A 22,231-nucleotide genomic window follows, 5' to 3' on the forward strand; every position below is an offset into this window, starting at 1 on the left:
AACGTTTGATTAATTTAAATTTTTTAATCTAGAAAAAGAGAAATAAGATGTTCTTTATAGCAAATCTGTAAGTGTAAAAGATCTTGATTAAAAAAAAAAAATTGCATCAAATTTCAGGTGCCAGTCAAAGGTAAGCTTATATTGCTTATAATAGTCCAGTGCAGTGCTGGTTATAAACTCACTGAAGAAATTTACTCTGACAAGACAAACATCTTAAAATCTTCTCCCAGTTGGTTCTAAAGCTTCTGTGGTAAATGAGAAAAACATTATTACAACGCAAAGTTCAAGATGAGAAAAAGCGCTCCTTCTTGCATGATTTCCCAGAAGGTTAAGGTTACTGCCTTCCGATATTCGATTAATGCCGCGAATGTGCATCACCTGGCAAAACAAACACACCAACCCTAACAGGAGCCACTCCATAGTTCACAGTATATATTTTATATTGGTATCATAGGATTGTGGCATGTGCAGCTGCCTGCAAAGTCACACTGGGGACTGTGCTGCAGAACAGGACAGTGAGGGTAGAGGGCAAAGGCAGTGGAGCTTTGCCAAGAGAGGGCAGAGGTCCCTCTGCATCAGCCAGGTAACCTGGGCATCCTGAACTGAGGAGGCAGGAGGGGCTAAGCTTCAGGGCATTTACCTGTAGAAATGGAAGGACTAGGGGAGCCAAGGTTAAATCATTTTGCAGATGATTTGTGCAGGTTCCTGTTAGGGTGTTAGTAGCCACCATGTACAGTAGATGCACTGTCAGTGATAATCTGACATCGTTTGCACTGGTCAGCCCAGTCCAACAAATAATCACTGGAAAATACTGCTCACAAATTGGCATAATGGACACTAGAAATACCAATAAGTCATCAGGGATGGCACAAGGAAACACGGACAAAATTACCAAATCTAAGAGCACATTTCAAATGTGGAGGCAGAGGGAACGGATCTTGGCTACCTGAGTACAACAAAAGGCAGCGGAAGTGTGTCTCTGAAGTATCAAGCTTTTACATTAGAGTCAAGCTTTTATATTAATTACATGTTCCCAGAATGCTCGACAGAGTGCATTACTGATCAGTTCGTAAATGCTTTAAAATAAATATTTGGAGACAAAAGCCCCAAAGCTTTAAAATCAGACATAAAGTTATAAACAAGTGTCAAAACCTCACAGAAACATTGCAGCCAACATAAATCATAGCAAGAAACAAACGCTTCAAAGCAAAAGATTCTAAATCTCCTGGTAAGTTATTAAAATATATCAAAAAGCATTTACCCTTTCAGTTCATTTATGGCTGTGGAAGGGATAGGCCTCACTGCCCTTCACTCTACCCTTATTTTCATGTGGTAGATCTGTCTTCCAGCCACTTTAGAAATATCATTTTACTTTTGCTACTTTTTCTGCTATTTTATATTTAAGGGACAGCAGTTGACAGTGTACATAATTTTTTTCCATGTTTAAAATTGATATTACACTGTTTTTTTCTAGTTTTCTTCAGGTAATACTGGTCTTCTGTCACTAGTGTATCCCTTTAGAATTCAGAAAGGCCAGTGCATGTATGTGACAGTTCTCTGCTCATTTTCAGATTGTGTATTGCATATAGCTCACTCAATTATATATTTTTAAATTAATATGTGTTAAGGAATTTCTTACGCTAGTTTTGTAAGCTCATTTATATCTGCATTTTTTAAAAACTGTTTTCTCTCCAAATACTTCCCCCATTGTATTTGTAAGACCCTTTCGTTATATCACTACTTAACATACAAATAAATTACAGAGCCACAGAACCACAAAACCACAGAATGGTTGAGATTGGGAAGGACCTCTGAAGGTCAGCTTGTCCAATCTCCCCTGTTCAAGCAGGGCTACCCCGAGCTGGTTGTCCAGGACTGTGTCCAGACGGCTTTTGAATATCTCTAAGGAAGGAGACTCCACAGCATCTCTGGGCAACCTGTGCCAGGGCCCAGTCACCCTCACAGTAACAAAGTGTTTCCTGATGTTCAGAAGGCACTTCCCCTGTTTCAGCTTGTGCCCATTGCCTCTGGTCCTGTCTCTGGGCACTGCTGGAAAGAGCCTGACTCCATCCTCTTTGCACCCTCCTTTCATGTATGTATATACATACACACACACACACACACATTTTATATATATATGTACATATAGGCACACACATTAAGAAGATGCCCTCCGAGCCTTCTGTTCTCTAGTCTGAACAGTCCCAGCTCTCTCAGCCTCTTCTCATAGGAGAGATGCTCCCGTCGCTTCGTCATCTTTATGGCCCTTCTCTGGACTTTATCCAGTATGCCCGCAGCTCCCTTGTACTGGGGAGCCCAGAACTGAACACAGTCTTCCAGGTGTGGCTTCATCGGTGCTGAATAGACAGGAGGGATCACCTCCCTTGGCCCGCTGCAATGCTTTGTCTAATGAAGCCTGGGATGCCATTGGCCTTCTTTGCCACAACATGGCTCTGGTTCAACTTGGTGTCCACTAGGACTCCCAGGTCCTTTTCTGTAAAGCTGTTTTCCAGTTGGTCATCACTCAGCATATATTGGTACATGTGTTTTTTCCTCCCCAGGTACAAGAGTTTGCACTTCCCCTTGTTAAATTGAATAAGGTTCAAGTCAGCCCATTTCTCCAGCCTGCTGAGGCCCCTCTGGATGGCAGCATAACCTTCTGGTGTATCAGCCACTCTTCCCAATTTTGCATCATCTGGCAACTTGCTGAGCGTATACTCTGCCCCATCATCCAGATCATTAATGAAGACGTTAAACAGGATTGGACGCAGTATTGAACCTTTGGGTACATAGTACCCTGGGAACCACAGGTGTCATTACCCAGCATTTTCAAGAAGGTGCTAACAACATGAATACTAACACTACACAGGTGTTAACCAACATGAAGATGCTAAAAATGCGAAACTTCTACTATTTCACTATTTAAACTATTCACTATTCTACTATTTAACACTATTTCACTATTTAAAAATGTGAAACTTCTATTGTGATTCTATGATTCTATTTCACCGATAGGATAGAGCTGTTATGTAGTCTTTCTCTTCTTATTTTCTGCATTTCATTACAGAATAGAATCATAGAATCGTTTAGTTTGGAAAAGACCTTTAAAATCATCAAGTCCAACTGTTAACCTAGTGCTGCCAAGTCCACCACTAAACCATGTCCCTAAGCACCACATCTACATGTCTTTTAAATACCTCCAGGGATGGGGACTCAACCACTTCCCTGGGCAGCCTCTTCCAGTGCCTGACTACCTTTTCCGTGAAGAAATTTTTCCTAATATCCAATCTAAACCTCCCCTGGCGCAGCTTGAAGACATTTCCTCTCATCCTATCACTTCCTACTTGGGAAAAGAGACCGACCCCCACCTCGCTACAACCTCCTTTCAGGTAATTGTGGAGAGAGATAAGGTCTCCCCTCAGCCTCCTCTTCTCCAGACTAAACAACCCCAGCTCCCTCAGCCGCTCCTCATAAGCCTTGTGCTCCAGACCCTTCACCAGCTTCATTGCCCTTCTCTGGACACGCTCCAGCACCTCAATGTCGTTCTTGTAGTGAGGGGCTCAAAACTGAACACAGTACTCGAGGTGCGGCCTCACCAGTGTCGAGTACAGGGGCACTATCACTTCCCTGGTCCTGCTGGCCAAATATATTCTGAAGTGTCTTGTTTGTTTTTCCTTAGGAAAGTTTAAAATCCACCAAAACAAAAGCCACAGAATTCTGTGATATTGGAGGTTGGTCAGTAATGTTGAGGAACACTTGGAAAATTTCCAAGAATGAAAAGTCTCGAAGAATGGAGTTTTCACTTTTCAAGAATGGAGTCTTCATTTGACTATGTCATGTCATATCATTCATATGATACTTTCCTTCCCAAACATTTAAGATATTTTTGCTCTTTTTGTAGTATAGATAACCAGTACGTGTTGTCTAGCTTTTAGTTAAACATTGACAGGTAATACTTTTGCCTTGGAAATGATTTTGAGCCTACTAGCATCCTTCTCTCTCCTTCTCTGGCCTCCTTTGCAATTTGTTTCTTTCCTATCATGCATTACTCCAAATTTGGTCACTGGAATGTTTTGGATCTCATCTGAATACCGAAAAATATTTTATCCTGTATCCACACTAGACTCATTAGATGTACTTATGCAGTAAGAAAACAGCACATGAAGTTGGTATAATCTTACTATGCACAAAAGGACCCATTGCCTACAAACCTTTGACAGGCTATGGCTGTAGGTAAGTTCCCAAGTCACGCTGACTTTCTTACTACTGTAGTGCTTTCTCACCTACAATCCAACAACTCCTTTGTTCAAAGTTACTTTCATTCAACATACTGTCCTTTGTTTTATTCCAGGTAATACTTGGAATAATTATTGTTCTTCTTATTACTTTGTCCTTCTTTTAGATACGCTTCTCTATTGTTTCTGCAATTTTTATTCTTAGTAGTGTCTAGCTTATATTCCTGTTACTTTCTACTTCAGATCCATTTTGAAAACAGTAAAGGAAAAATGATTCTCACTAGACCCTTCACCTCTGCTTGATACAGTACCATTCATTATAACCATTTTGTGTTTATGGACCATTACTAGGCACAACTTAAACCATTTCCTTGTGAATCTTCTCCTTGTGATATCCTGTGTGGCGCTGGATTGAATGCTTGCTGAAGTCCCAGCTCTGGTATTTTATACTGGGTTTTTTTCAGCCACAGTTTAATAACAGTAAAAAATAAAGCTACCATTAAAGGGCTGGCCTAAAAGATTTGGTGATGAGATATGAAGGCACATCAGCACGTAAGGGATTATTAGGTTCCTGCCTAACATGAGAGTCCTGCATGCAATCATAAACTTGTTGAAAGGGGTTGACACGTGTAGGTGTGGGAGGTCCTTGCTAGCTAGGTGATTAGAGGACTTATATGGCTACTACCTCTAGGATTACTGGCTTTTTAAGGGACTTGAGTGAGACTTTGGTTGGTAAGGTTCATGTTAGTCAAAAATACTGTCAGTCAAGTTTATTCTCAAGTTATTGGAGCAGAGAAGGGAATTACTAAATCTGAGGCTATTGTGTGGTTTACAGGGAGAAATGCACCTCCTGGGCTTTTAGTCTAAGGATCATCTTCTGTTCCATGGTCACAGATGTAGAGACCCAAATTCAGAGGTGAAACAGATGATGGTGTAAGACATATACAGATGAATCCTTGTGAGACAGCACATAACAGATGATTGATGTCTTTGCTGCTCTGCTTTTCACTCATTGTTTTGTATGGTATACCCTCTGCTTTGGTCTGGAAATTATGCCAACCTGTACCTCCTTCAGGCTGCAAGCATTTTTCCTGGTGCACATGGGTATTGCTCATAGCATCATTTGTCTCATCCTTGTGCACTCACTTGCCATTATTTCTTTCCCTCTGCTTTTCCAGTGGTCTAATCACACATCGAAAATGTCCAAGTGGCTGCATGTCTGCAGGCAGAAGGCTCACTGTTCCAATGAACACATCAGAGATACACGTGTACCCCTTTTATTTCATAGTGGAAAGTATAATCGTAACTCATACTTTCCATGTGCTGTACTGAGTGTTTACCCTAGAGTATTTGTATGCCTATTTGGTAAGCCAATATTTGCAAAGGAAACCTAATTTGCCTTCAAGTTATCAAAATACATATTAAATTTATGTCAAATTCCTCAGGTCCTAGCTGCAGGTTTTTTTTAGAAAAGAGGCCTCCAGTCCTCTCTTACGCTCTGATACAATAGTGAATTATTTGGTTACATCTCAGCAACTTGTTTGGAAAGACTAACTGATTAATAAAGGAATCAAGTTGTTTCCTACTTGGTGGAAAAAATCATATGCCTGTATGCCTATAAATCAACCTGTACTTAAAAGCTGTGCCTGAAATCCAAGCTGTATTGTAAAGGTAGTGCTATGCCAAAATATTTCAGAAGTGGCTGTGCATTTTACTGGATGTTGTAGCAACAGTTAGAGAGGGATGAAGGCTGCATAAAGGACTGTCCTGATATGTGAGCCTTGGGAATCCAGCATGTTCTGTGCCTTCAGGGCCTCTTTTTAAGTCAGGCAGCCACTGGAAGGGAAAGTATGGGGAATAATTTGAGCAAAGCAACTGCTGCTTCATTAGCTCTCATATTACTAGCGCTGTATAACAGCCTGAATGATTATGAGTGCAAACCAACCAAACCCATCGCCGACTGAATTAGTTATGGAGGCTAGTCAGCAGTGCGTAACTTGTCAGTTTGTAATCTGCCTGGGGTTAGGGGCACTGGCCTGACTGCTGCTGCAGAAGGAAAAAAGCTTGTGATGCCTTTCAAATGCTCGCTTAGCTTACCAGATTCAAGGCACTGCTTATTCCTCACTGCTTTTTGCCCAGTTGTGAGAAGATGATGTGCAACAACCTGCTACCCTTTGTGTGCAGTATTGCTATTTGAGGCAGTATTGATTTTATGGTCTCTCTCTCATATCACCAAATAACTTAGTGGAAGTAAAAAAGGAAAATGTGAACTTTGAGATAAAGCTTGATAATTTCTTAGTCTGCTTTTAATAGGCCAAATCCTGGGAAATCAGTGGACTGTATTGTAAAAGGGCATTGGCATTTGGGGCTCCCAATGAGAACTGATATTTCATATTAAATGTGATCCTGAGAGGAGCTCACACCATAAATTGTCACTGACATTAAGACAAATGTCAATGTGAGTTATGGGGTTCTCTGTAAAACTCAGCCTTTCTCTGGATCAGTCTCAGGAACAGTTTTTCCCAATCAAGTCTTGAGCAAAAGCTGAATTCCAAATTCTGAATCAAAAGCTCATGAGTGTATCTACTTCCTTCACTATTGTAAAGAGCTTAAAGAGTACTCAGTGCTTTCAGGGTACGGTCTTATAATGACTAAATCAAGGCAGTCAGTACTTTCCAGCACATGTCCCTTTGTGTGCTTTTTTTTTTTTTTTAAAAGGACAAACGAAGTACAAAAGTACTTCATCTGGTACGATCATCGTAATAGCTGGGAATTTTTCTGTAAAACATATGCTTAATTACTGGAATATCACATACAGGATCTCAATATTTCTTAAAAGTGCAAAGTAATAGAAGTGTTAGAGCATATGAAATGATGTGATAGCAATGAGTCTTCTTTCTATTCCTGTCTGCAATAATTTTGGATTTCAGTACTGTAACACAAGCCTGAGCTAGTATTAAAAGCAAGCTTTAAGTATCAATACTTGTCCATTATTTCAAGTCTGAGTGTCAGCATACGCTATTTTCTATTATTCAGTCTGTAAATCTGGAAGACTGCCAAGAAAAACAAAACTATCAAGGGTAAAGAGATTTTGGATTTTTTTTTGTGGTTTTTTTTTTTTTTTTTTGGTATTACTGATGGATCTGGTGCAAGATGTTGAAGAAATGAATTTCTAAACAGTGTGTGACACTTCTCTTTGTTCCTCAGGAAAAAAGAAGCTTCTCTCTTAGAACCAACATGATTTCTGACCCTTGTTTACACAGGCACATGTGGAAATTATTATGTACTAATCAAAAGTGGCAAAGGCAGGGAAAGAGGAGGCCAAACTCTTGTATCCTGGGTTTTCCTCTTTTAATATATTTTTAGTTTCTGTTTCAGTCACACCTTTTTTGTTGAAGCATTGGAGCTGATGCTTTTAGAAACAACAGTATTCCTCCTTGATGCATCAAGATTGTCGATTGGGTCACCATGATGAACATATGAAGCTATAAATATGAGAAACCTAGTGTCTTCATAGCAGATACCTAGAGGGCAAGGAGCTAAGGCCAGTTTTGGGCATAAAGCTTAAACCTCACTGCAGGAATATAGTGCACTGTCATGGTAGGGAAGGGTATTTTTAAATGTGGGCTGTCGAATCCAGGACCTGTTCTTCATTACTTTGTCTGCCTTGTTGAAGCACAGTCTAAAGACGGTCTTTACTGAAATGGCTGTACTACACTATTGGTGAAGGCTGCACACAGAGAAAAGAAAGTTATTAGATAAACAACAGTAAAAATAGCTCCTTGTCCAGTAGTGTAACAGGCTAGCTGAAGTGACAGCTGAAAAAAGCAGCTCAAGGTCTACCCTGTGCTGCAGCTGTTTGTACCAGCTGAGGAGTGTCCTAACAATGCAGATGGAGGAGCGGGTTAAAGAGAGATTTTCTGTCATAAATGTAGAGAAAGTAAGCCATGTCTTCTTCTATATCAGCATTGTACAGTTTTATTGAAGCTGAATCACTCCACTCCTGGAGAAGAAAAGAATAACCTGGACGCAGATAAGACCTTTGACTGCAATCACAGTAAATACTTGTGGTTTCTGCCCCTGGGGCTATAGCCAGCTGCATCTGCTGTTTGAGGATGACACTGCAAGAGCACTTATGCAGTTGCCCTCCATGTAATGCTCAATCTAATGACCACTCACATAGGGGAACATTACAAGCTCCCCCTATGCCTCTACATTTAAAAATGGGCAGGAAACATTCATTTTATGTTTGCTGTTATGTTTAATGATTTGTGAAATCAACAGCCACAAAAATCACCCCCTTTTGCCAGGTATCAAGTTGAGATTATTTCTTTTTATATCCATTGCTTGCCCTTTTATCTGCTCCATTTGAGACTTTTCAGAAATGCACTTGGGTCTAATACCCTAAAACTCTTAAAGAAAATTGCTTTATCCAGTGCTTAAGGCAGAGCTGGAGAGCTGTTTTTGATCTACAAATACTATAAAGTGACTAAATGAAGACTTAGCAGGGAACGGGAGGAAGCTTTACAGAGTTCATGTTGGCAGCCTTTTAGCTTTATGTTAATACATATTAGAGGAGGGGCTGCAATCCCATGTTATTGGTCAGCTGAGTCCTATTTGTAATGTAAATAGGGACCAGCAAAGCTCAGATTTGGTCAAACTGGTCCAAAATCTTCCAAAGATTTTGGAGTATTGAGAGCTGTGGTGTTGATTTATTCTAAAGTAAACATAATCCTTGGTCACAGAAGCTCACTGCATGAGTTTAGATGACAATATCCTGACCTAGCCTAAAGTTAACATGTAAAAGGGTTTTTTTTGTTTGTTTGTTTTGTTTTAGTAATATTTAGGTTTTATATATATTTTTATGCACAGCTTCAGGCGGTAAGAACTGAAATCCCATTTGAGCAATGGATCAATGCAGGAAGATTAAATGCTTTGTCCAGGGTTAAACAGTCAGTCAGTGGCAGAACCAGAAACAGCATTTAGGTCTCGTGATGCAGAGCCTTATTCGCTCCATAGAAAACTGCCATTCCTACTGTTTAGCTGGGATATTCAGATTGTCCTGTGGGCCACTTTGTGAGCTGTGTTAAACTATTACTGGCTCAAAGGTGCTATTGTGTCAGTGGCATTGCTCAGGGAATTTTGTGTGTAAATCCAGAGTCAATTTTGTTTTAGACTAGTCTGAAAATGACTCATTAGAATCTGTTTTCTACAGTTCAAATGAATCAAGAGCACTCCATTGCCTGTATCTCTCCTGAAGCTGCTGGTATTTTAACACTGCCTTCTGTACAAAGTTAACTGAATGTAACTGTTAAAATCCCCTTCTTCCACTAACTTAACTTCCTCACTAAAGCACACAATAAATAAAATTCTGCCTTCTCAGAAAGCATTACTCAAACACCAGCATAAATGAATGAAAAATCAGCTAAGTGATTCCTGAGACATGTACCACACATTCTCAGTAAATTTCTTAGTGAGTTAGTAAAGCTTAAGCTTTCTAGTAAAAAAAAAAATGTGCTCTTTTTCTTTGCTTTTGAGTGTTTTTTCATGTCATTACTCCTCAGGATGCTTTGTCCTCATGTCTCTAGCAAATCAGAAAAGTCTCATGGATTTCAAACCTGATTTTCAACAGACTTCAATAGAAGGACACTGATTTATTTCCGTTGGCTTATTGCTCTGAAAATAACGCTATGGCTACCTGCATGCTGGTAAATAAAGCGGACCAGGAACAACATTTTGGCCCTGAGGGTAACTAGCTGGCACAGCTTGTATCCTTTCACCTAAACTTTCTGTTCCTGAGTCCACACTTAGACATTGTCTGGGAGCACAATAGCTGATATGTGCTCCTATAGGTGGGACCAAGCTGAAGTTGAGCCTGTGCTCTGGTCCTATTTAGTGAACTTATAGCTATAGCATATGTGTACTTAAACACAACAGATGTTCAGTTCACACTTTTTCAGCCTGTCAGAAGATTTGTTGAACTATGTTCAATTGGAGGAGTTATGAATACCATACTGGCCTTCCAGTTGAAGAGACTTATTATGTCTAATGGATGGAAAAGACTTTTTGGAAGACCTTGGTCCTCTCTGTTGCCAATTCAGGATTGTTTTACAAAGGGAGGTATCAGGTGTTTTGGTCAGTCCTGTTTCAGCTGAGTCTTGGGACAGAACTTTGCTGATTCCTTTTGTCATCTGATTGGACTCAACATTTTTATTTGATTCCTGATATTTATTTTTTTCTTTTCTCTAACTGTATTCCTTTAGTCCTCATCATATTTTCTTTGTCCTACCTTCACAAATTTGACTAATTTCTACTGTTTGTCCTTCAAATGCTTGGATGCAATTAAACTTCATGTAGAAGTGAATCTATTATTTCACTCTGGCATGAACTGGTAAAATAAAAGCTTCATTAAAAATAGTGGTCAAAGGTTTTGGCTTCTGAAAACCATAGCCTAAGATCTAGTAGCTAATTTTTCTTCATTCTTGTGCTTCACCGTATGCTTTCCATTTATTTTTAGTATCAAAAACGTAATGTTAGTTATTAACACTATTAAGATCATGTTCATACTTTCTACAAAGTTCTTTGTTCATTTAAACACACACATTATTAGTAAGTGATGTTTAAAAGTAGCTCTTAGGTGCAGAACATAGTTCAGGGATATTTATTTCAGAAGATATACTACAGTCTCTCCTCACAGTATGTAATTTGACCTTGTTCAAATTCATTTGTGAAAGATTTAAAGTAAACAGAGATCTCTTTCAATTTTTTGCCATATTTTTGTGCAAGTCATCTAATTAGTCCAGAGAAAGGAAAACTGTCTTTCAGATGGCGAAAACCTCTTTTTTTCCAGTGATGAAAAAGACAAACTCTTTTTTCCACTCTGAGAAAGGAATCTTTCATTTTGCAGAAGGGTTACAATCCAGGATTAAAGAAAAATATTAATTGTGTCCAAACTCCTAGCCATCAACTCTAATAGGTTTAGGCCATAATTGGCACAGCTGATGCTCGAGATCTGTCTTTTCAGGAGTTCGTAGACTTTCCTACTGTAACTGCAGTAACTGGGAGATGCAGATGGTCACTGGTCCTGGAGTGTCAGCCTCAAAAATTCCCCCCAAACAAAGCCAGGCATGATATATATTTGGTCTTAATATCCAAAGCACTAATGTGGTTTCAGCAGACATTTTACTAGGATGGGCTGTCTAGTTGTCACTTCAATTATGTATCCTTTTGACATAATAAATGTTTTGGTATGAAACACATAAACTCGGAGTAGACTAAGGTAGTGAATTGTTTGGTTAACAAACGTAAAATTGCTGAGAAAAATTTACTTCCTTTTTCCAAATAGTGGAAATGGGTAAAATAGCCTTTGGAAATACAGAGCAGAGCACTTCAGCATGCTAATAGTCGTGTTGACTTCAGTGGGACTATTGAATGCTATTGAACATTCTTGGAATGGGAAATATTTAGAAAATATTATAACAAGTGGTACCGGTAATGAGGCTATTTAGTCACACAACACTGTCTATCGGGCATCAGCAGCAGGGTTTGGAAGCAGGGCGCCCTGTGGGGGGGGAGGCCGTGAACCACCCTGTGCCAGCTGCAGCCGGTTCCAACCGGCTCTGAACCACCCACCAGAGCCTCAGCCAATCAGAGGAGCGCACGGGCCTGAGCTCGGTGCTGCTGAAGGCCGGGGCCGCCGCTGGGCGTGGGCGGTGCAGCCTGGCGGGGTGGGAGGACGCACGTGTGAGGAGACGCAGGTGGAGATGTGTGAGAGGACACACAGAAGGGCACAGAAAAGGGGGCACATGGAGAAAAACATGAATAGACCCACTTGGAGAAAAGGGAGGAGAAGTGGGGAAGCTGTGCAGAACGGGACATTACTGGGATCACCACTGGAGATATGCACCCCCACACTGGGGCAGGGACACCCCTGAAGGGATGGGGGCCCATGGAGGGTCCCACACCAGGGCAGAGGAGCAGTAAGAAGCAAGGAGCAGTGGAGGAAAACCAGTAAGAAGCAAGGGGCAGCAGAAATAAACCCCTATGCACTAACCCCGACCTCCTGCGCCACCCAACACCATGCTGAAGGGTTTGGAAAAACAAGGGAAGGTGAGACTAGGACGGTGGGAAGAGAGATGTTGGACTGAAGTTGAGCCTTGAGAAGGGGGGAGGCAAGGTGTTTCCCTAAGTGTTTGTTTGCTTAATTGTTTGTTTTCTTGTTTTTCTCAATACCTGAATCAGTAATTAAAACTTTATGTTAAAATTTCATTGTAAATGAAATTAAGTGAAATTCCCCAAGAGGAATTCTGCCTGCAACACACAGTTACAGGTGTTATATTACACTAGTAGTAACTGATTATGATATACAATAGGAGATATATATATATATATATATTTAAATTCAGGAAGCGAAGAGAAATGGGGGAGTTTTATTGTGTGAGAAATGGTGCCATAATATGAACGAGTACACATTGCCACAACAGATGGAAAAAAATGACTGGAAGTGGTGGTTCCAAGAGCTGATAGCGATTCTTTAAGTCCAGAGGGCTGGCACCAGTTGCTGATTGTGGTTTTGTTTGTATTATGTTCAACTTGTAGCCAATATCAACACTTCTTATTTTGTGTCACCTGCTGTTGTATTTTATTCTAGAGCTGTCTCTTGAACATTAGACCGCTTGCCTGTGGAAGAACCCTGTTGTTGGGCTGCAGCATGGACTACAGTTTCATACGGGAATATCAGCTGCATGCACTGCAGAGGCTGTCAGAAGAGGTTTGTATCTCAGCGGTGATGGCCCTCCTGGGCATTACATTGTCCAGCTGAGCTCCTTGTGTTTGATATCTTGCTCTACAAAATGTTCTTGGCTGCAGAGCAGTGCCACAGTCCTGTCCTTATTCTGCAACCTCCCCCCACCCTGGATACATCTGGTCAGTGGGTCACATTGCCCTGCTAAACGCACTGGCAAGGAGAGATGGCTGTGGAACAGAAAAAAGATTGTTTTCATGTTCATATGGGAGACACTGGTGTCACATGCATATGGAAGGCATCTTCAGCTAAGCTGGAGCGTAGGAGGCAATGGGTTTTATTATCATGTTCATTGCATGAGACTTGGCAGTATGAATCCAGGTGAATGTCAGACAGACAAATGAGAGAATAAAGTATGTGAGAACTGTGAGTTTACAAGAATGTGACCACACAAGTCTGTCTTTTTGGAAGACAGCATTTTTAATGATGAATGTGATGATATTTAGAAAAAAAATCCCAGGAAATTGCCAATAACTTTCTTCTGTAATTTATTTATTCTCTCCATCCTTCTCTTCTTCCTTTTCTCACTGCTAAGTAAAAGGGAAATGGTATGGAAAAGAGGGCAAATTTCTTTCATCATATTGTTATATACAATGATGTTCTTCATCAAACTCTTTTTGACAGAAATGTTTTTGCTCAGTCTTATTGTATGTTCAATTATCACAGATGGAATGGTTGGAACTTTATTTATTTGTGTACAGTTACCAAGGTTTCAGAAAATAAGGGAAAATCCCCAAGAAGACTCCAATTTATCCTGACTTGAATATTTTTAATTGGCTGTGGGGGCTGTTTTGTATGAATGCTGCATCTGTACCATACTCTCAGGACAGGGTTTCCTCAACGAAGGAGGGAGGGGAGCTCTGTATACTGGCAGTTTTCCTGGTGTATTTGCAGAGGTAGTCTGGGAGGCAGAATGGCAATCTGCTCAGCAGGGATGTAGGAGGTGTTCATAATCAAAAGCAACACTTTCATATTCTAGTGGCAGAGGAACATATTCAGAGAAGAGAAATTCAAAAGGCAGCTGTTCCAAGGATTGTGAATGCCTCAGTTTTGCAGCTGTGCAGTGCATGACCAAACGTGTTACCTCCTAGGGGAGAATGGGGAAAGAAAGTGGCCTGTGCAAATAGGTTTGAGTATTAAAACTCTGCAAAGTAGATCTTCCTCGTTTGGGTCCTACAGACTTGAGATGGGGATGGTTCTTTGACTTCTTAGTTTACCTAGGTCTTGGAAGACAAGCTTTGAAATCCGCCTGCTACTACTCATCCAGTGACTGCCCAAGTCACTTATGCCCAGCCTTCAAGGGCGATAAAGAGACACCCACCTAATTCCCCTTTAAATCAGTGGGAATTAGGCACCATTGCCTTTAAGAATCTGTCCATTAACATCTGGGGACAGACACACTGTCTGTGGGAGCTAAAATCTGACTCTCCTTTGCCTTGCTTAGTCTAAGCAGCTGCAGAATGCTTGTGGCTTGATCTGATTGTTTAAGACAGCAACCACAAATCAGCTTTTCTATTGGCACTCATGTGCTTTAGACAGGTGGCATCAGGACCCTTCTAAAAATTATCTGAGGATGACACAGTATTGCTGCTAAGGCAGGTGGAATGCATGGCAGTGGCAAGGTCTGGCAGACTGTTTTCAACTGGACCACATTACAGTGAGACTACAGACTAGAAAAAGTGGCTTGAGACCTCTACTCAGTGTACACTATAGATGTATTTGGTTTCCCATCTGTACAATGGAGATGGTGGTCCTTCCCTACGGCACAGGGAGATGAGGTGAAATGCATTAAATTCAGAGCTGCTCAGATAGAACAGTAATAGGGCTATAAAAGAAAGAGAAATGGCATTCTGGTACTACAGTTATTATTGTATTATGCTGTTCAGGGCAAGGGTTGTCTCCAAAAAATACCTAGCACATTTTGAGCAGCATAAACAGTAAGTAATAAAAATAATTAAAGCTGAAGGATATGTAAGACGGGGTGGGGCAGAACAAAGAGGTAGTGGAGAATGAAGGGAGCATGCTTACTGTCAGCTTTGATATATTAAGTATGGCACATTTTCCTGGGCTTTCCTTTACTTTAAAATACAGATTTCTCTCCAACTACTTTATGTAGAAACTGAAATCTACTCAGCAAATGAATACCTCCCCCTGCTCTCCCAAGCCAAAAAGAAAAGCTTCTAACATCTGTATGGTTACAGAGAAAAATGGAAATGGCAGTGTTGAGCTCACAAGGGTATTATGAAGATAAATTCATGCATTTTTGTGAGTGAGAAAATATCACAGAAAAACATAAATAAATGCATCAAGGCTGAGGTTTTCTGTTTGTTACCATTTCTTATACAGTTTGTAAAAAGTAGCATCTCAAATCTTTAAGAACTATGAACATAAAAATTGAACATCTTTGTGAAAAATTTTCCTAAAGAACATGGGCATACTATATCTGAAGAACAAATTGACATTTACTGTCTTAATCGGGTTAGCACACAAGTGGTAAAGCAAACAGCAGTATAAAATTGTAATACTGATTGTTCAGGTCTCCAGCCTTCTATAAAAGTACAGGCAATATGCTGCTGTGTTAATGGTTTTGGAGTGCTAGCAGACATTCACAGGGAGATGGAAAGGGAAAACTCTACTAACTGTCAATTTTATTGCAGGAGAGAAACAATAACTCTATGCAATAAAAAATCAGAATCCAAATCTGTAATTAATGTGTTACAGATACACAAAAAAATTACCTGATTTTAGTAGCTGCAGCAGGATTTGCTTTTTAGTACCCGTATTAAATTAAATCCAGCTTGCAAGAAAAAATCAAGTGCTCACACAGAAACACTTAAATTTTTTCTATCATTTTTGCTACTTATAATTTACATGTATAATACCAGTGCAACATATACAGAAAGCATATATTTCAGTTTATATACACATAAATAAAAGTTTTAGCTGTTGTGGCTCAGGGCCAGACAGCGTGGGTTTTAGTGTGTACGTAAGGACTAAGTGCACATGTTGTTAGGTATTCCTGAGACATGTTGAATTCTGTCCTCTCCTATTACAGACAGTGTGGATCAGGGAGTGCACTGAAGTACTGAGTTAAGGCTGTATAGGGAACACTTTGGACAATAAATGGAAGTACGAGACACATAATGTGTTAGTCATGTAATGGTTAACTTACAGTGTGTGCTCAGGGTACCTTTTTGTTTTGACACTGCCTATGAAAAAACTCCTGTTTAATGCAACTGGAAAAATGCTTAGGTCCCAACTGACAAAATACTGAGTTATATAAACTTATCTTTGACATAAATGAGATAATTTGATTTTTGTCTTTGCTGTTTCTTTTTATAAAGCAGATGTTTTGAGATGGAAATATCTTGTTGTGACACAGATTGAAGTGTGCTCTTAACAGAACATAACTCCAAAACAAATACTCTTCCTTGGGGCTACTTCCTGATCAAATAGCTTAAAAATGCCTTAATATTCTTTATGTTGAGTACTTATTCATTGATAAGATTGGAAGAAAAGCATCAGATCATGGAAATGGCAGTTTTTTAATGAAAAAGTTTTTATTCTGAAAGTAGCAGAAGAGTTTGTCATCATTACCATCAATGAAGCAGAAACATTAATGTGCTTTATTTTGGAAATAAATTTCACATACAGCATTACCATTTAGAATATGCACCTTTAGAAAGGGCATACTTATCAATTTCCCCAGAAATTTTGCAGCTTTCCAAGAACCACTCTGGGTATTTTAAAATTGCCTTCTGATGACACTTTATCTTCCATCTGACTGCTGCATCTTGCTGCAAAAGCCTTCCTGGTTTTACATCATTTCTTCCTTCTGATGATGCTAGCTTAAGAAATAAATTGTTATTTTCATACTCCAAAGCTGTCATGCTGCTCTGTAACATGTGGGTCTTGCTGGTTACTGCTTGAGTGCTAGTCTGATGAGTGTTAATAGACACATTTCGTTGTTTCAGTTGTGAATGCTGGCAAAGGGAGCAGTTGACTGGATCAGACTGGCGGTGGTATGTGGCTATACATCACAGGTCTGCCACACCAGTGCCTACAAAGTGTTGCCATTGCCCTTTCATATATTTTAAGAGGTGACCAAGGGGTTAGAACAATAAACTCTTACCACCAGAGACAAGATGAAGTAGTTACTCAAATCACTCTCTCCCCCCCTCCACCTCTTCGTTCCCTGTGGCCATGTCATATTACCTACCAGCATAGCAATTAGCAAGCTATCTTCAGAGTGAGAAGAAATACTAGAAGCAAGAGGGGAATGGACAGGTGGTGTGTGAAAGCACGTGTGCTCAAGCTATTCATTTTCTTGAGTGCAATATTAATTCGTAAATGTTAAATAGAAGCCCAATCCTGCAGTATTTCCACAGACTGCTGGTACTGTCAAATGCTGATCAGCATTTAAAAGAAATCCCTGCCATCAGAGGCTCCAAACGTTGCATGTCTTTTTTTAGCCCTTACAGTCTCTTTACCTTACCCTGCTGTCTCACAAACAGCTTAAGATGAACGTGTTGGTCCCGTATTCCCAGTCTCTCTGTGTTGGCTCTACCTCCATCCAGCTGCAGGGGATGGAAAGAATTTTCTTTTGCTGGGTTACATTTTGACTGGATCAGCTCCTCCAACCAGCTGACTTCTTGATTAATTTTGATGAGATGAAGCATTTGGTAAGGTGTGCCTGCGATCAGTGGGGAAAGCGGCGCTGCAGCATTCTTGATTTAGCATGGTTTAAGCTGGACCATATCTGTGAATGTACAACTCCAGAGCGGATGGAAGTCACGCACTCACGGTTTCCTTGTGGCTGTATCCAGCAGTTGGACCATCTTGTAATGGTAGAGATAGACACAGTTTAGAATGTAAAACAGCAATGTAAAAATTCCACACCAAGCAAGGCTGATATTCAAGAGGCAAATTTTGTTTGTATTTTGTTATGGCTCTTTAAAACCAAGCAAGAATATACATTTTCATCTTTCACCTTGTTTCCTGAACAGTGAAATCTCCCAATGAGCGTTTTAGGTCTCATTTAAAAGCTGGGGTGGGATACTCATGTACTAACTCCACCTCACCAAACCAACTCTAAGAACAGATCTTTAGATCTGTTGTCAGACTTGCCTTCAAAGGTGCTCAACAGGAAAGCATGTGAAACAGAACGACCTGCTAGCTTTTGACAGCTGGCTCAGCTCAGGGGTGAAAACCAGGACAGAGCAGCCCCAAGAACTCAGGCTATAGGAACTCACAGTATAAACATGAGACCAGTTAAACCCTCCAGCATTATCTTATCTCTTTAAGAGCAGTGTGATTGCTTTCCAGGGCACAGCCCATGTGGTCCCAAGCATCCGTATAATAGCTAATTGGATGAAAGATGTGTTCTTTTCCACCACAGTATTCAGAGGATGATTGGCTTTGTTGTAAATCAACTATAGGGTAAAATACACAGTGCAGTTAACTCTTACATACCCTGCCACTGTTCATGAACAGTTTTTTACTACTGATATGTTTTTTAAAATTCCTCAAACCTCATATCAGATGAACCACTGTACAATAGGAAGGTTGTAATAAAGACCCGTGATAGATTTGAGGATTACAGTGCAGGATTTATGAGCAGGTGATTTATATGACTTTATCACATTTGAGGTAGTAATTATGTTTGCCAATAAATTTCTCAGCCAAGGACCATTTTTCACTCTAATTTTTATTTTATAACAAGTGTTATCATAAATGGCAAAAAAATAAAAAGAGAGAGACTTATCAGGATAATCTAATCTAACATAAAATGCAAACCTCCCCCATGAGAAAATTTCTGATCAGATGACACACAAAGTCACTTTATCATTTGACAAGGTTGACAGATATAAAAGTTAGTCTTTCTTTAAATGTCAAGAGCCAAAATGTCTTTGTGTTTCTAGGATTTGCAAGGGAATTATTAACACAAGATAAATATTTCTTCCTCATGCTTTTCTTTTATAAGGATTTGTCTGTCAGGAAATAGAAAAAGTGAAGAAGGGAAAATTTGGCAGCCCTACATTTCTTGTCAGGATCCCATTTATATAACTATTCTGTGAGCATAATCGCAATCACGAAAACTGTTTAGATCTACTTTTAAGGGGTTAGGGGGGATTACCTTTATCTGTGTCTGCTATTGAGATGTGCAGCTATATGAAGAATGGAGAAGAAACATCAGACAAGTCAAATTTGAACTAGTAGCACAAGGCAGAACATCTTTTAAACCTGAGGTACACACTTTACTTGTTATAGAATGATCTTCGGATTTCAGACAGGCCTTCAGGTGTGACGTTGGAGAGTCACTGGAGTTGAATTATTCAGAAAGGAAGAAGACCATTTTGAGGAGCCTAAGTATAGTGTGCTATTATCTGAGAATGCTACAATAAGAGAAAATAATGTTACTTATAACCTGCTTTGAAAGACAATTATCTTTTTTAAAAAAAGTACATTGTGGAAGATCTGTAAAAACTACATCTGAAGTTGTTTCCCTCAGAATAAAATTTCAAAGCCTAGAAACCTTAAGCTTCAAGGCATATGGTCAGATGGGATTTCACTTCCATGTAGGTGTTGCATATATTGGTATGTCATGGGAAGCTTTGTTGCCTCAGGAACAACTGCATCTGACAGATGATCCGATGTCCAAATTACCAACCTAATTACCTGTGCACCATCTCCTCCACAGAGACCACCCAGCCGTGAGGGAGTCTGCAACTCTGGCAGCTCTTCTCCCAGTTTGGTACAGCTTCCCCATGTCTTGAGTCTGAAGGTGTAGAGCTAAGGACTGCAAGCATCCCCCAGCCATCTACTTCCATTGATCCTTTTATCCCTTCCTGGCCACCCACTTAAAGCTGTCTGGAATTCTTCTTTGTATTCATTATAGAGAAATAATTTCTACCTTTCTATCACTTCAAATACTCTTCAGATATTATACTTCAGATAATGATGGTAGAAATCATCATTGCAGCTTTTAGTTGGTTTTAACATTAGCATTTTAGCCATGAAAACTTTACCAAACTTTTATTTAGACTGTTCTTTTCCTTCCCCTACCTTCTGCTAGCCAAATTAATGGGTAATGGGAAGATACTTGAAAATAAAACTTCCCAGAACAGAAAATGAAAATATTTCAGTACCGATGTGTTACAATGAAAGGCATTTTAAATAAACATGAAGTATCACATTGAACTGGCAGGTGAAAATAATTTTTCATTTTTGAATTTTCAGAGTGGAAATATTGACAAAATAAGTGTTTGAGAAGTTCAAATTTGGCTGGTCAAAATCTTTTGTCAACATCTTTTTTTCTGAAGAAAAGAAAAATTCTAATCATTATTGCTCATTTTACTTCTAAAATTATTGCTGCTCTACTTGCCAGCACTGTAAGGAACTCAAAGTCAGCCTGGGATGCTTGCATGTTACCAACAGCAATGAAGTTGACACAACTACAGTGGAATCCATCTCACCTTTCTATATATCTGTGGGTTTTAAATGCTTACAGGAATTAAATCTAATTTTAATTAGTAAACAGCCTTTAAGTGAGACAGGCCTGTTTCTACCCCAGCACCTTTTGAGATACACCATTAAGAATGCAGTAGAACATCTTCCAGGGGATCTGTGGGAACTCTTCGGGGGGGCTGGAGAGGGCAGTGGGGAGGTCCCAAAACTTGGGCAGCTCAAACAGATATTTTAGGAAGTGCCTGAGGGCATGACACTTTTCTGTTTGTGTATTTTTGACAGGAGTTGATACCAGGTTTCAGAGCAAGGCTGGAATTAGTTACTTCATTTATTTGGTAGTTCACTGGCTCCATGTTGTATGGTCATACTAAATTCTAAAGTTGTGTTATTGGATATGTAGTCTTAAATATGTTTGTATACACCAGTTAAATTTTCAGTTTTGCTCCAGATTACAAAAAAGACACATGGAAATTGGAGCCTGATGTTCTAAATATGTAGCAGAATAAAAATAACCTCAGTTATCCCAGTATATATATATTTTTTTCCTACCCTTTTTAATTATATTAGACCTAATTTTCCCTGCTGTAAATGGGCAGTGCTTCACTATGGGGAATTAACAATGAGAAGAAAAGTCCTCAGCTTTGAGGAATGATTTAATAATTTGGTCCGCTTTTTTTAAAACAGAAACAGAACCTAAAAAAAAAGCTTCTATTTCAACGTATATTTTTTCCCATAACATTTTAGGATATTTACACCTAATGTCATTACACATTGTAATTATGTAATTGCACATCTTAATTACACATTCTCATTATTTCATCATGCATGCTAGAACAATTAAGTAATTAGATCTAATTGTATAAATTAGATCTAAGTGTATAAATACATGACAATGGCATAAAAATGGCCTGAAAGAATGGGGAAGACTTTAATTAAAATGCAAGGAATGCTTTGTGTGCCACAAACCTGTGCAATCAGAGGAACATGCAGCACTGGACTGATCCTCTGCAGTGATTATTACGACTGTTTGAGGACTTCTATTTTTCTTAAACTGAGAGTGCTGAGTGCTTGCAGAAGTTCTTGGTAATCATCTTCAGACATTGGATTGTGAGTTTGCTTGTAACTTTGGGCCTGATATTGAAATTCCACAGTGATTAAATTTTGGTGCGCTGCCATGTGTGTATTAGGTATGTATGTAATTGTTTGCTGTGTTAGCCTTCTAGTCTATGTAGGCCCTATGCATTTATTTATTTAATCTATGTCTCCCATCAGACTTCAGTTTCCTGTTGGTGGCAGGAATTATAGGCTATAGCTATCTCAAACCACTAAACTCAGCAGTATACAGTCTTAAGCACTGCTGTGACTGTCCAGACTGCAGAACTAATAGCTGGCCTGATCTCTGGCACAGTTTTAACTGGTACCAAATAGCATATTCCCAGGTAATGCTTGGGTACGTATTAGGGAATAGTGCAGGTCAGGGGTTATTTTCAAAGACAGCATGAATGAAGATACCCTGTTCTGGGTGCATGAACAGAAGATCTGTCACATGGACACAAGCTGTTCAGTTCTACTCACCAAAGACAACCAGGAATGAACCCAACTTGTTCTGCTTAGTTTTTTAGTATAGTTATAGCCATGGAGCCCATCTCATGAGCTAGTCCCAGTCTTTTAGCTAAGAACATGCTTTAAGATCCAGGACTCTTGAGCTGGGTCCCATTTTCTGTTG

This window comes from Platalea leucorodia (assembly GCF_965183815.1).
Source record: "Platalea leucorodia genome assembly, chromosome: 3".
NCBI lineage: Eukaryota > Metazoa > Chordata > Aves > Pelecaniformes > Threskiornithidae > Platalea > Platalea leucorodia.